This window comes from Lissotriton vulgaris, chromosome 1_1, assembly GCF_964263255.1.
Source record: "Lissotriton vulgaris chromosome 1_1, aLisVul1.2, whole genome shotgun sequence".
Classification (NCBI taxonomy): domain Eukaryota; kingdom Metazoa; phylum Chordata; class Amphibia; order Caudata; family Salamandridae; genus Lissotriton; species Lissotriton vulgaris.
Window position 1 is genome coordinate 1,527,883,587 of NC_141685.1, and position 16,061 is coordinate 1,527,899,647.

Consider the following 16,061-nt stretch of genomic DNA (forward strand, 5'->3'; position numbering starts at 1 on the left):
AGTTATAGTTAGCTGAACTAACTATAATGGGGGAATTTCAAAGGTTTTGTATGAGTAAAATGAGTCTGACCAGCTAACTATAACTGGTGTGAAACTTATGGTTTTTCATTAAATTAGCAAGGTTTTTTAAATGCTAATTTCTAACTATAACATGGCTGAAACCTATGGTTTTTCAGTGAATTTCAAAGGTTTTTTAAATGGTAATTCCTAACTATAACGTGGCTGAAACCTATGATTTTTTCAGTGAATTTCAATGGTTTTGTAAATGATAATTTTTAAATGTAATAATGGTTATATTTTGATACTGATTTACTACATTATTATAAATTATTTATTTTTAGATATATTATTTTTTTAAATTACATTACCTATTTTTAATATAAATTGAAAAAAACTGTTTTTACACCTCTCTGCAAAGGAGTCCCCTGGCATGCTTGCAGAGTGGGAACTGATTCCCCTTGCATACTAGGGGTTGCTGGGGGTCAACTAGCCCACCTGGAACCTCCAGTATGTGCCAGGGGGCTGCATTGCAGAGAGGTGTAATGAGGCCACACCCTTTTTTACACCTCTCTGCAACTCTGCCCCCGGGCGCGTTTGCAGAGCGGGAACTTATTCCCCTTGCATACTAGGGTTCCCTGGAGGCAAACTAGCCCACCTGGAACCACCAGTATGCGCCAGGGAGCTGCATTGCAGAGAGGTGTAATGAGGCTATGCCCCTTTTTACACCTCTCTGCAACGCAGCCCCCTGGCGTATTTGCAGAGGTGGAACTAATTCCCCTTGCATACTGGGGGTCCCTGGGGGCCAACTAGCCCACCAGGAGCCTCCAGTATACGCCAGGCGGCTGCATTGCTTTGCCCCGGGGCAGTGTGGGGGGATTCAGACCCCCCCACACTTCTTTATCACTATGCCCCCGCGATTTGGTCCCCCCGGGAGGTAATTTGAAAAAAAACATACCGGGTTTAAAAAATAAATAAATTGGGCCTTGGAGGTCCTTGTGGGACCACCTGGGCAGGCCTAGGGGGTCAGGATGTTTCTACCTTGCCCCCTTTTTGTGTTCTATACGTTTGTTTTTCTGCTTTCTTGTGCCTCGGTCTACTGAGCACAAGATGGCTGCCATCACTTCCTGGTTTGGAGTGTTGAAAGCCAATGAGCATGCAGCTTTCTTGGAAAGGTATGCGCACCATACGCGTACCGTACGCGTCTGTACGCAGACCTGTACGTGCACAATACGCGCACCCCCCGATTTTTCGAAGAAAAAAAAATAACATTTTGGCCATGGGGCTCCTTGTGGGACCCCTTGAGCAGGCCTAGGGAGTCAGGATGCTTCTACCCTGCCCCCTTTTTGAGTTCTACACATTTGTTTTTCTGCTTTCTTGTGCCTCAGTCTACGAGGCACAAGATGGCTGCCAACAATTTCTGTTTTGGAGTGTTGACAGACAGTGGCAGCCAATCAGCATGCAGCTCATGCACGCGAAGGACCGCGCACGTATGCGCACGCACGCGCACGGTACGCATACGGTACGCGGACCCGTGCGCGTACGGTGCGCTCTAAAAGATATATATCTTTTTTTCTTTTGATTTTCTCAGGAACTACTGGAGGGATTTACACCATTTTAGCAAAAGCTTGATCTGCGGATCAGACTCTACTATTTTGCCAAATTTCTTGTAATTCCGTTCAGCCGTTCTGACTGTAGCTGTGTCTAATCGTCCTATGAAAAATAACATGGGAAAAACACATTTTGGGACCCCCCTTTTCTCTCAGCCACCACTTGACGAATCCCCCCAAAACTTTCAGAGAATGAGCGGAGCGGGCCATCTTCTTTGAGAAATTCACAAAGATTCGTCCACCGGCGCCAAAGTTGTTCCCTATAGAATGTTGCGTATTTCCTATGGAAACTAGGTCCTAACTATGACTACTTACTGGCGACCGCCAGTAGGTAATATATATATATATATATATATATATATATATATATATTTACGTGGATCGTCACCTATCGAATAGAAAGCATCTGCTGGATCCCAGAAATGACGAGGAGTCGACCCAAAAAGTGCTGGTGCAAGATGTTTATTTAAATAGAGCCAGCGCTGCCGCCATGACGCGTTTCGCCTTCGAGAAGGCTTGATCACAGGACAAACTGCTCGTCATAGAGCAAGGCTTTTAAAGTGACAGTGCATTATAATTCATGAAGGACATAGAAAAAATACTATTGCATGATTGAGCAGCGTCATTAACGTACAGATGGTAAAATACCAAACGATATTACTGAACTAACAAAAACCAAAGCTTCCTTAAAACATATGACTGTGTTTAAAGGATCCCAAAATTTCGTTTAAAATGCTGCCGGTAACATGTCATTAGAACAATATTAATATTTTTCGTTACTTGATAGTACACGACAAATAAATGTGTCTATGTAATCCCTCAAAGAAAGCATTTTTAACCGATATTGAGTCACCGTGTTATTGTGCTTTGTAGAATAGTTCAATATTTGACAGTACTAGAGTATCACGCTAAAAATTAGATTCTTGCTGAATATAAAGTGCTAAGTCCTTCTTTGTCCTTAGTCAAAGACAATGACAATTATTCAAAAAAGAGCCCAAGTGGGCCTGCCACAATGCCTGCTGAATCATATTTAGTGCAAATTAAGTGATGAAGAATATTTGCAATATAAAGTGCAAGTGAAAAACAGCCTATTATAAGTGCAATAGTTTCTTGTATAAAAACAGTTTTTTTCTTTTTTCTTTTTCATACGTTGTTAAAAGATATAATCAGATAGAGCACCACATTTTACAGACATAATAACAAAATTCATCTAAATCCTTTGGTGAGATCAAAGCTGTGAATAACTATCCGGGCAGGTGTGCAGGGGCATACTAAGAAAATCCTTCAAATACAGGTGTAAAGATATTCCCTGTCATTCAACCCGTTGGGATTCTTAGTGTTACGCTCCAGTATATATCTAGTTTCAAGAAGACGGAGTTTGGCCTCACGGTCCCCTCCTCTTCTTGAAACTTCTACTGCATCAATTAGAAAATACCGGGGCTGGTCAGGTATGCCTTGATGTTTATCCTGGAAATGCCTGGCAACCGGATAGTTTTGGTCGTGGCCCGAGATTGCACGTATGTGTTGGAGTATCCATTTGTGGGCAGGCAGTTTGGTACTGCCTACATATTGTAGACCACACAGACACTCCAACACATAAATGACAAATTCATATTTGCAGGTCAACCACTTAGAGATAGCTGTGGGCGTTCACGGAAGGGGCTTTTAAAATGGGTCCTGTTGCTGCCAAAGCGGCAGGCTTTACATTGTGGGCAGGTCTTAAAGCCCTTTCTGAGTGCCCCCCAAGTGGTGGAGGTTGTGGGCTCCAGGGTACTGCTGACTAATGCCCTTGCCATGGTCGGAGATCTGCGGAAGGTAATTTCTGGTTTACTGTTGAGTTTGTGTCCAATTACTGGATCACTTTGAACCAGATTCCAGTTCTTATATGATATTTTCCTCAATTCCCCATGCTGACGGTTAAAAGTTAAAATAACTCGTGGGCAAGTGGTTGCATGTTCTCCTCCTGGCTGGCTATCTGTAGTGATGTTTCTCACCCTGGGGACAAGGGCCTCCTGCCTGTTTATAGAATTTGATCGCTGGATGGCCTTGACTAGACTAACATTGGAATAACCCCTATCAAGGAAACGCAGCCTGCAGGCTTCCTGTGCAGCCGCACATTCCACATCTGTGCTGCAGATCCTCTTGATTCGGAGCATTTCCCCAAAGGGGATGCTCCGAATCAGGTGTGCAGGGTGCTGGCTATTAGATTGTAATATTGTATTGCCAGCACTTGGTTTCCTGTATAGTCTTGTGCCTAAGATGTTGTTGGCTACAAATACTTCTACATCCAAAAAACAAATGGAAACAGAACTTATACTTGAAGTAAAATTTAGGTTAACAGAATTTACATTGATTAAATCAACAAAAGCCCTGGCGCTTTCAATGTCCCCCCTCCAAATCAAAAAAATATCATCAATGTAATGCAGGTATAGAACAATATTGTTGGAAACAATGTTACGGTGCTGGCCGACAAGGACCTGTTCCTCCCATAGCCCAACGAGTAAACACGTGTAGCTTGGTGAGAAACAGGCCCCCATCGCCACACCCCTTTCTTGATGATAAATAGCGCCATTGAAGATGAAAAAGTTCTGTTCGAGGCACATTCTGACAGTGGCAGCCAATCAGCATGCAGCTCAAGCACGCGAAGGACCGCGCACGTATGCGCACGCACGCGCACGGTACGCGGACCAGTGCGCGTACGGTGCGCGCTAATAGATATATATCTTTTTTTCTTTTGATTTTCTCAGGAACTACTGGAGGGATTTACACCATTTAAGCAAAAGCTTGATCTGCGGATCAGACTCTACTATTTTGCCAAATTTCTTGTAATTCCGTTCAGCCGTTCGGACTGTAGCCGTGTCTAATCGTCCTATGAAAAATAACATGGGGAAAACACATTTTGGGACCCCCCTTTTTTCTCAGCCCCCACTTGACGAATCTCCCCAAAACTTTCAGGGAATGAGTGGAGCGGAGCGGGCCATCTTCTTTGAGAAATTCGCAAAGATTCGTCCACCGGCACCAAAGTTGTTCCCTATAGAATGTTGCGTATTTCCTATGGAAACTAGGTCCTAACTATGACTACTTACTGGCGACCGCCAGTAGGTAATATATTTATATATATATATATATATATATATATATATAATCCACCAAGAAAGAATTATTGTCCGCACTCGCTCAATACAAAATTAGGGTTTCATTTAAACAAGAGCTTTACATTCAGCCCCCTACACCTACGCGTTTCGACCGCAGGTCTTGATCACAGTGTAGGGCTACACTGTGATCAAGACCTGCGGTCGAAACGTGTAGGTGTAGGGGGCTGAATGTAAAGCTCTTGTTTGAATAAAACCCTAATTTTGTATTGAGCGAGTGCGGACAATAATTCTTTCTTGGTGGCTAATTATTAGCAGGGGGAAGTTCATCTCTGCTGTCCGGCACCACCCGTGCAAAGCGTGCACCTTCCAACGAACGTATTGGTGAATAATATATATATATATATATATATATATATATATATATATATATATATATATATATATATATATATATATATATATACATTTTACCTACTGATGGTCGCCAGTAGGTAGTTACAGTTAGCACCTAGTTGGGGGGGATTCGTGAAGCTGGGCCGAGGAAAAAGGGGGTCCCAAAATGTGTTTTCCCCATGCAATATTCCATAGGGACCTTTAAGACGGGCTACAGCCCGAACTGCTGAATGGAATTACACCAAATGTGGCATAGAGGTAGTTTGGTTCGCTGATGACGCCTTTTGTTAAATGGTGTAAATCCGTGCCGTAGTTCCTGAGAAAATTAAAGGAAAATCATAGATATATCTATGGACGAAGTACCGTCTGAGGATTATACGCGTACGCTTACGAGCACGAGCTGCATGCTAATTGGCTGTCAACTGTTTGTCAACACTCCAAACCAGAAAGTGTTGACAGCCATCTTGTGTGTCGGTAGAATCGAGGCACAAAAAAAACTGAAAAAGAAGTACGCAAAAGACGCAAAGTGGGCAGGGTAGAAACACTCTGACCCCCTAGGCCTGCTCAGGGGGTCCCACAAGGACCCCCAAGGCCACCCCAATTTTTTTTTAAATCGCAGGATTATGAATCGTGCATTTAGGGCGTGCACAACAGGGGTTCGCATTGATCTGGGTGCGCAACTTTGACTTTTTCCGTTAAAAAATAGCCCATATCAGAAGTTTTTAATATTCGTGTGGATCGTATCCTCTGGGTCTTACAAAAAATGTTGGGGACCGTGAGGGGAGCCACTACGCCCCCAGGGTCTGGCCAGCTTCCCGCATTCTTCGGGAGCCGACATTGCTTTTACACATGGGGAGATGCTAACTTGTATGTGGAAATGCAATCTTGTTTGAATTTTGAAAGTGAGAAAAGATTTTACTGATCTGTCTTTCAAAATGTAAACTAAGTTTGCTATGGTAGGGCTGGAATCACAAGACTTTCGCCCTCTCATAGCAAACAGAAGTGTCCCGGGGGTAGGCACCCATGGGACACTGCAGGAGCCGGCTCTTGGCGTGGCAGTTTCCAGGGTTTTCGAAGGAACCAGGCAGAGGACCACACAGCCCTCATCATACAATACACAAATCTTTGCGGGGTGGTTGTTCCCGGGGTTTGAGGGGAGTCATTGAGGCCCACACACAATTTTGTAGGGCGTGGAAGTGGCGCAAGGGGGTTGTAAATCTGGTACCCAGTGTTTTGTTTTAGTTTGCTTTCCTTTCTGTCTTGTAGAGGATCCAGGGTAATATAACAGTTTTTTTAAAGCCAGTACCTTTGAACCCTACCTCCAAATGGTTTTCTGCCTGTTACCATAGTTCTTCAAATTATAAATATTATTTTTATTGGGGACCGCTACCCTCCCAAAAAAAAAAGACGTATATATTTTTTTTCATTAACTTTTATTAAAACAATAAATAACTGGAAACTTAACTTAAAATAACAATTCAATAAAGAACTAGAAATGTAACTTTAATAAAACAATATGATAAACAAAATGTGCTGTGGACTCCAATAGACTTATGGTAGGTAATCTGCAAAACAAAAAAGAAAATTAGTGTTTGAAATTAGATCCATGTGACTAAAAGAGGTCAAACATTACAAGTCAAGGTAACACTCGGATTTTACGAGTACAGTGTGCCTGGTACATTTCACTTGTGTTATAGGCCCGCGTTGAAGCAGTGTCTGTGTGAAAGTGGCTACTGCGTAGTGACGCAACGGGATTGTAAATAAGTTCTTTTATTTCAAATGCATTTAATTAGAGGCATTGTATATCTAGGCCGCTCTGCTTACCTTGTGTAAACACTATGAGTAACAGAATTCACAACTTCAACTTAGCTTTGGTTCTACACGTCAGAGTAGACAGCAGTATCCATAACTTTAAAAGAGGAAGAGAAATGATGTGAGAGAGAGTGAGAAAGATAAAGAGAGAAAAAACGACATTCAAACGTGGGAGAGAGAAAGTTATAGATGGAGTAGTTAATAGTGGAGTAAATTCTCATAGCTCACCTTTTGCCTCTGTTGTGTGTCCAAGCATGTGATGCTTCAGAGTGCACCCTCCAGTTTAGTGATTTGAAAGATAGTATAAAAAGTCAGTAATAATATAGTCCATACAACTGCATGTTTTTTTTCTTTATTTTTCAGTACACTCAGGATACTATAGAGAAGTCAGAGGCAGATTTACAAGCTCTTTGCACCACTTTTCCCATGTTAAAAGTGACACATAAGTAGTGCAAGAAGCTTCTAGATCTGTCCCTCAGACTGTTGGAACCTATCTATTCTCACTGCTCGGAGGCAATTGTATATTTCTACGCGGTGAAGCTGCTGCACACCAGGCCTGCAACTAGAGCCAAATTTCGGGGGGGCTGAAAATGTATTGGGGAGGGGGGCTAATTTTTGCAACAATAGACAGAGTGGCTGTAAGAAGGGGTTAACACACAACAAAAGCCTCATTTACAAGTAAATAATCTTTTAAAGACCTGTTAAGTACTCGGCTGCGTCTGCAATTATATGCTCGCCAGTCCGCGAAGCTGTCTCCGCCTGTGCTGACACACACGAGGGGGGGGGGGGGGCTGAAGCACCGTAAGCCCATTGGGTGTTGCGCGCCTGCTGCACACTACCCACTCTCTCTTTTCACAGATAACTTGTCGTTGGTTCGGAAACAAGCTTGTTTGCTCACCTTGTGCCATTGGCTTGATTCAAAGAGTGTGCATGACGTGTCGAAGGAGTCTTCTCAGACGTTGTTACAATGGCCACGCATCACTGCAGAATACACAAACGTAGAGCCAATTTTTGAAACACAACCTGTGAGATAAAAAGGAAGTTAACGTTGTGTGTAATTTTTTAATCAAAGGAGAGAGGAAGTGAGAGAGTGACTGCAAAGAATATTCGCAGCTCAACTTTTTGTCACCAGTGTGTTTTTCACTACGTGCCGGGACATAATGCATCCTGAAGCTCTACATCTAAAAGATAGTAAAAGAAAGATGTTATGATTAGTAATTGTTACTATCTTAATGTGGAGTTGAATAACATCGCCCTGTCGCACACGTTCCTTCTCACATTCATAATAACTATTTGTATAGTTTATATTCCGGACGTTTGAGCAACTATAAAAACGTTCCTGCTATTGAAAAAAATATATATACATGTAATTTCATACACTATATAGGACTGCGTTTTTCTAAATAGCTGCATAGTTTTTTTGTATCCAGTGTGCTACTGCCCTTCGACTCCCTCCGATGCGTACCCAAGCCTCACTGCTCACCTTTTCGTGGACAGGACACCTTTTGCAACATGTAGTCCTAGTGGTCTGTGGGTTCCGGGGCTGTGCCTAGCAATGTGGGCCACCAAGAGTCATCCCAGGCTGATGGGGTGGGTCCCAGAATGAGGACCTCCGTCTTGTCTGAATTCAGCTTCAGTCTGCTGTCCTTCAGTCGGTCACGGCCTTCATTCCTTTGGTGAGGGATATCATCAGCTGGGTGTCGTCGGCGTAGGAGATGATGTTGAGGTTATGTTGTCGTGCGACGTGGTCGAGCGGTGTCATGTAGATATTGAACAGCGTCGGGCTGAGGGAGGATCCCTGTGGGACGTCGCAGATGATCTCGGTGGTTTTCAAGTGGAAGGGTGGTAGGCGGACGCTCGGGGTTCTGCCGGAGAGGAAGGAAGTGGTCCAGGCTAGGGCATTCTCTTGGATTCCGGCGTCATGGAGGCGTTCTGATAGGGTGTGGGGGCAGACTGTGTCAAAGGCAGCTGATAGGTCCAGGAGGAGGAGGGCTGCTGTTTCTCCTTTGTCCATCAGGATCCTGATGTCGTCAGTGGCAGTGATGAGGGCGATTTCGGTGCTGTGGTTGCTGCGGAAACCGGAGTGGGAAGGGTCCAGGATGTTGTTGTGTTCGAGGTAGCGGGTTAGCTGTTGTTGACAATCTTCTCTGTCACTTTTGCCGGGAACGGGAGCAGGGAGATGGGCTGGAAGTTCTTGAGGTCCTTGGGGTCCGCCTTGGGCTTCTTCAGAAGGGCGTTGATCTCGGCGTGCTTCCAGCTTTCCGGGATGGTTGCTGTCTCGAAGGAACTGTTGATTGTTTTCCGGAGGTGGGGCGCAATGTTTGTGCTGGCTTTGTTGAAGACGTGGTGAGCGCAGGGATCGGATGGGGATCCGGAGTGGATGGAGTTCATGATTTTGATGGTGTCTTTGTCGCTGACGTTGGACCAGGCGGTCAGGCGGCTGGTGCGGGTAGTGGTCGCGGAGGTGGTGTACTCGGTGGTGGGTGCGGGGGTCTCGGAGTTGAAGCTGTCATGGATGTCGGTGATCCTGCGGTGAAAGAAGGTGGCCAGGGAGTCGCACAGGTCTTGTGATGGTGGGATGTTGTTGGTGTTGGAGCTGGGGTTGGAGAGTTCTTTCACGATGCTGAAGAGCTCTTTGGTGTTTTGTGCGTATTTGTCTAGGCGTTCCTTGAAGGTGGTCCTCTTGACGGTCCTAATGAGTTGGTGGTGTTTGCGGGTGGCGCTTTTGTGGGCTATGTGGCTGTCTGGGGTTCGGTTGTGGAGCCATTTCTTCTACAGCTTCCAACAGGTGCGCTTGGAGATCCTGAGGTCTTCGGTGAACCAGGCGGCTTTCTTGTTGGTGTGGTTGGTTGTGGAGGTCTTCAGAGGGGCGAGGGTGTTGGCGCAGTCATTGATCTACTGTTTGAGGTTGGTCGCGGTGGTGTCGGGGTCGGTGGGGTTGGCGGGTGGTCTCAGGGCGAGGGTGGTAGTCAGTTGGTCTTTGGTGACCTTGCCCCAGCAGCGGGTGGCAGCTGTTGGGTGCGGTGGTGTGTGGTGGGTTTTCTGAAGGTGAAGTGGACGCATCTGTGGTCAGTCCAGTGGGGTTTGGTGGTGTGGTTGAAGGAGACGTGGGGGTTTGTGGAGAAGATGGGGTCCAGCGTGTGTCCACCGGCATGGGTGGGTGTCATCACAAGCTGTTTGAGTTCGAGGTTGGAGAGGTTGTCGATCAGGGCGGTGGAGTTGGCGTCATTGTTGTTCACGAGGAGGAAGTTCAGGTCCCCGAAGAGGATGTAGTCCATGGAAGCGAGGGCATGGGTGCTAACGAGGTTGGCGATGGTGTCGCTGAACTGTGGTATTGGTCCGGGTCGTCTGTAGACGAGTGTTCCTCGGAGGGTCGTGTTGGGGTCGGTGTGGATCTGGAAGTGCATGTGCTCGGCAGTGGTGAGGGTGTCGTCGGTGTTGGTCGAGACTCTGAGGGTGTCCTTGTGGATGATGCCGATTCCCCCTCCAGCTCCGTTGGTGCGGTCTCTGCGGGTGACCTTGTAGCCCTGTGGGATGGCTATGGCGATCTCTGGTGCTGAGGTGGCGTTCAGCCAGGTCTCCGTCAGGAAGGCCACGTCGGGGCGGTAGAGTCTAGGAGGTCCCAGAGTTCTATGGCGTGCTTGCAAGCGGAGCAGGTGCTGAGGAGGATTCAGCGGAGGTGGTTGGGTTATCTGGTTGGTGGTTTGGTGGGCTGGATGCTGGTGAATCTGCAGTTCTGACAGACGAAAGGCCCTTGGGTGCGCTTCTGGGTGGCCTGGTAGCAGGGGTGGTCTCATCTGGTGTTGAGTGCGTGGAGGGTGCTGGAGTCGTAGTGCGTCTGGCGTTGCGGGGGGCACGGGGTCCAGGGGTCCTGGCGATGGGCGTGGATGGGCTTGCGTTTGGCACGCCCGCTGCACGCGGCCGCTGCGCGGCCTCCATATGAGGGTCAAAGAGAGGGAGGAGCAGCTGGGAAGTGGGAGCGGGCGGCCAATGGGGGACAGGGGGGCGGGCCGCAGAGACGCAGCAGCGAGAAAAACGGCGGGGACAGGGAGGGCAGGGGAAAAAGGAGAGGGGGCACAGGGGGACGGGCACAGGGGTACAGAAAACAAAGGATGGGCACTTAACAAAACAAACCAAAAAAACAGCAGCAGGCGGGGGAAAAAGGAGAGGGGACACAGGGGCAAAACGGGCACAGGGGTACAGAAACAAAGGAAGGGCACTGAACAAAACAACCAAAAAACGGCAGCAGAAACAGAACTCAGTCGCAATGTAGGCGGGCCAGCACAAGCGGATCACAGGTCACACAGGGGGCTGCATGTCGATGAGAGGAGCGACCTGCCTGGTGACAGGGTCAAAGGCCTACAACTAGCTGCTTACTTGCCTAATTGTGCTCCGCAAGTCTGCAACCGGCAGCCGGCAACAAGTTAGCAACAAATCGGCACTCACAGCAGAGGTTTAAACCAAGTAAGGTTCATTTAGCGCAAAATTAATCCAAACCAGACGCGTTTCAGCACTTGCCTTCGTCAGTGTCAGCTGGCGACAGCAAGGCGGAAGTTAAATGACGCATAGTTCATTGAAACAAAAAACGGATCATAATGCAAATCAAAGCACCATCTTGGAGTGATGAAATAACGCTATTTACAGTGCAAAAAATAAACTTACTCGAGCAATGCGTACATAGCTGTGCAATTAATCATCTTCAATCATGTCTATTATTGAAAGTATATGTTTCAAAACATTGAGCCCTGGATGGGCGATTGTTAATTACAAATTTTACCTGAAATCATAAATCAGCATAAGAGTCATTGCTCGACTGAACATTTCCACGTTGGTATACAGTTCAAGTAACCTAATCCCCATATTCTCCCAAAACATGGCAATGATTGAGGCCTGGATGGCCGTGATTAAACACAAATTAAATACCAGAATTTACATTGCCATGCCAAATTAAACCCTAAATCAAAAGAAAGGGGAGGAGGGGGCGGGGGGGGGGGGGTTTAACTGTAAACCGAATGATATCAATAGCATTTCAGTATAGCGTGAGTTTACTACAGACAGTGACACAGTTCAGGATTCGGGGATCGTGTTTATAGGTGTGATAGTAGCTCTTCCCCTGCATTGAGTCCTCCTGGTGACTTGGTTTGGAGGTCGATAATATATCGTGACTCCAAACGTCTAAGCCGCCGTTTCAGATCTCCACCCCTAATGTCTTGAGGGATGCAGTCTAAGCTGAAGAAGCTAAGTTGAGTCCTATCGCTGTTATGGTGACTCGCAAAATGCCGGGCCATCGGATAGCTTTCATCTTTATTAGCAATGGCCCGTTGATGCTCTAAGATCCTGAGTTTAACTGCTTTCGTGGTGCTTCCTACGTACATCCGTCCGCAGGGGCACTTCAGGCAGTACACCACAAATGTGGTTGAACAAGTGATGAACTTGTTAATTTTGATCTTAGATTCCCTATGTGGCACCTGATAGCTTAATACCCTCTGGCTGTTGCTGCAGGCCTTGCATTTCCCGCATGGATACGAGCCATGTATTGCCTGCAATTCTCCTTTGGACTTGCCCTTCGGTAGGTGGCTAGTGACCAGTCTGTCTTTTAGTGATCTTAATCTTCTAAAAGTGATCATGAGATGTTGCTGTAGGTCCTTCCGAATTACATTGTCAGATTGGAGGATCCCCCAATTTTTGACCATGATGGCTCTCACTTTATTTGCTGCCACTGAATAGTTGGTAATAAGTCTTATAATGCCACTCCCACCTTTGGGAATATCGATCTTTTTGTCCTGTAGGAGGGTATGTCTTTCAACTTGCTCTGCCTTCTTCTCAGCATGTTGGAGGGTAGATGCAGAATAGCCGCGAGATATAAAGCGTCTCACGCTTTTTTGTGCGGCCTCTGCATAATCTCTCTCCAGAGAACTGTTGCGCTTAATCCTCAACAGTTCCCCGTAGGGGATACTCTTAACCAGGGAGGTCGGATGGCTACTGCGTCCGTGGAGGACAAAGTTACCCGCCGTCTCTTTTCTGTAGAGGGCGGTCTGGATTGTGCCTGAATCAACGAAAACCCTGAGATCTAAGTAATTGACCTCTCTCTTACTCATTGAGCAGTTAAATTGCAGGTTAAGGTCATTTTGGTTAAGAATCGTAATGTACTCTTGTGCTGAGAGCTCAGACCCCCTCCAAATAAGGAAGAGGTTGTCGATATACCTTCTCCAGCATATCACATTGTCCACCCAAAGGGTTTTATCATCTGCCCAGGCCACCTGCTTCTCCCACCAGCCCACGAAAAGGTTCGCATAGCTGGGGGCGAAGCAGGTGCCCATCGCAGTCCCCCTTACTTGCCTGTATCGTTGATTCTGGAAGATAAAAATGTTGTTATTTAAACAAAAAGATATAAAGTCCAACATCATTTTACTATGCTCCAGGTATCGGGCGGGTCGTAGATTCAGAAAAGTCTTAACTGCTGCAAGTCCGTCATGGTGTCTGATGCTCGTATAGAGGCTCGAGATGTCCATAGTGATCATCAGTAAATCATCCTCCCATTCCACGCCTTGTATTTGCCTCAAAAAATCTTTGGAGTCCTTAGTGTAAGAACTTAGCTGCGAAACCCATGGTGCCAAAAATGAATCGAAGAATTTCGACATTTTTTCAGTTAATCCACCTATGGATGACACGATAGGTCTCCCTGGTGGTTGCGTGGCGTGTTTGTGGATCTTTGGGAGGTGATAAAAACTCGGTAGTCTCGGTTGTTTATTCTGTAGGAATAAGTATTCCTCCCTGCTTAATATTCCTTTTCCATACCATTGTTCAACAAGGGAGTGGTAATCCCGAATACTCTCCTGATACTCTCGTTCCGTTGTAGGCATGTAGTTATTACGGTCTTGTAATTGACAGAGGGCTTCCCTACAATACTGCTCACGACTCTGGATAACAACATTCCCGCCCTTGTCGGAGGGCTTTATCACTATAGAGTCGTCCTGTTGCAAGCTAGTGATTGCTTTCCGTTGTTTAAAGGAAAGGTTCCAGTTAATGTTCTTCTTCTGTGATTCTTCAAGTTTGGAAAGCCTCTGTAAGTCTTGGTTCACAGCTTCTGAAAAAACATCCAATGCATCCATTGGTGTCTGAGGGAGAAAACGAGAGGTTGGCTTGAAAGTGCTAGGTTCACCAATCTGGGTTATGCCTATGGACGTACCCCTTCCAGCTGTGTCGATTGACGGTGCAGCTTGACTCAATCCTTCTTCCAATAGGTCTTCTAGTACAGCTAAACTCTCTAGATCACTGATACTCATCTCAGTAGGATCAATGTGAGCCGTACCTGTCTCCCTTGGTAAACCTTGTGTCTTATCTTTAAGCGCTTTCTGTTTAAAATATTTCCAGAGTTTTAATTTACGGATGAATAGAAACAGATCTATTCGTGTCTCTGCATATTCATAGCGGCCTGTAGGGCAGAAAGAGAGTCCTAACTTCAGGACATTTTCTTCATCTTTTGTGAGCACTCTTTCCGAAAGGTTGATGATATTCAAATCTTCCATTAGTTCCTCTTGGTCCTGGCCTGCTGATTCCTCTGTTTTCTGGTGTCTCCCTCTCCGCTTCCTCCCTCCGCGTCTCGTGATGCGTCTCCGCTTCTGCCTTCGGTAAATTCCGGGGAGCGCTTCTTCCCTCCCCTCAGCCAGTTGCCGCGGATTAGATCGCACTCCTCGCGAAAAGAAGGCTGTTCATTTGCTTGTGTACTCGATTGCGCTCTATTCTGTGCCTCGTCTTTAGATTGTTCTGCACTGGTTACCTCAGACTCTGAGGTGTCTCGTTGTGCTTGTGGTTTCTGCCGCCTAGCCTTTTAATCCCGGCGAGGTGCGTCGTACTTGCGTGCAAAAGTTAGTATTCTTCCTTGCTCATAATCACGAGCGTCACGTTCGAACTTTTGTTGTTTCCTCAATTGGATCTTTTTTTCATAGCTTGTTAGCCTTTTCTTCATAGATTCCTTTTCTGCATCCAGTTGTCCCTGGTCTGCCAACTCAACAATCTCCTTTTCTAGCGCTTCGATATCTTGTAGTGCCTTCTCCCTGTCTTTCCAGGCAAATTTTATTAGAAGGCAGAGCATCCCTTCTGAAGAGTGCGCTGTAAAGGAAGCCCACTCACTCAATAGTTCTGGGTCAGGATTCTCATAGGCTGGAATTGTGTAGATACAGAGACCGCGTGGGACCCTCTTTACATCCACGTAATGCTGCAGCGAAGTGGCCTCCCACCACTTCCTCGTTTCCCGCTCATATATCCTCTCTAGTTGTTGATATTTACTTCTGAGTGTTGATTGAACCGCATCTACTGTCTGTGTAGCGTTTCGTGCCCTTGGCTCCGAACGCTCTTTAAAAATGCCAGTTGCCACCTCCCGGCGCGCTGTGTCGCTGAACATTGATTACTTTTTGTTTGTATTTCTTTCTAATGTTATGCGCGTTCTGCTTCACTTGTGCCAGCTTAGAGGGAATACGTCGGTGTCTCCTACCTCGTACCGCCCGTCTCCGTCACTCGGATTGTTGTTCTGGATCCAAGCTCCTCGGGACTGGTAGCGAAGCTGCCGACTTCCCCTGGTGGTGCGTTCTCCTTTTCCTCCACTTCCTGCTCCAAAAGACGCCAATGGAGACCGCACTCAGCCGAGTGGGTGCCGAAAAAAACGGCGGCGTGCCGTTTAGTATATCGAAGCTCCGCAAGTCTGCAACCGGCAACAAGTTAGCAACAAATCGGCACTCACAGCAGAGGTTTAAACCAAGTAAGGTTTATTTAGAGCAAAATTAATCCAAACCAGACGCGTTTCAGCACTTGCCTTCGTCAGTGTCAGCTGGCGACGGCAAGGCGGAAGTTAAATGAGGCATAGTTTATTGAAACAAAAAACGGATCATAATGCAAATCAAAGCGCCATCTTGGAGTGATGAAATAACGCTATTTACAGTGCAAAAAATAAACTTACTCGAGCAATACGTACATAGCTGTGCAATTAATCATCTTCAATCATGTCTATTATTGAAAGTATATGTTTCAAAACATTGAGCCCTGGATGGGCGATTGTTAATTACAAATTTTACCTGAAATCATAAATCAGCATAAGAGTCATTGCTCGACTGAACATTTCCATGTTGGTATACAGTTCAAGTAACCTAATCCCCAT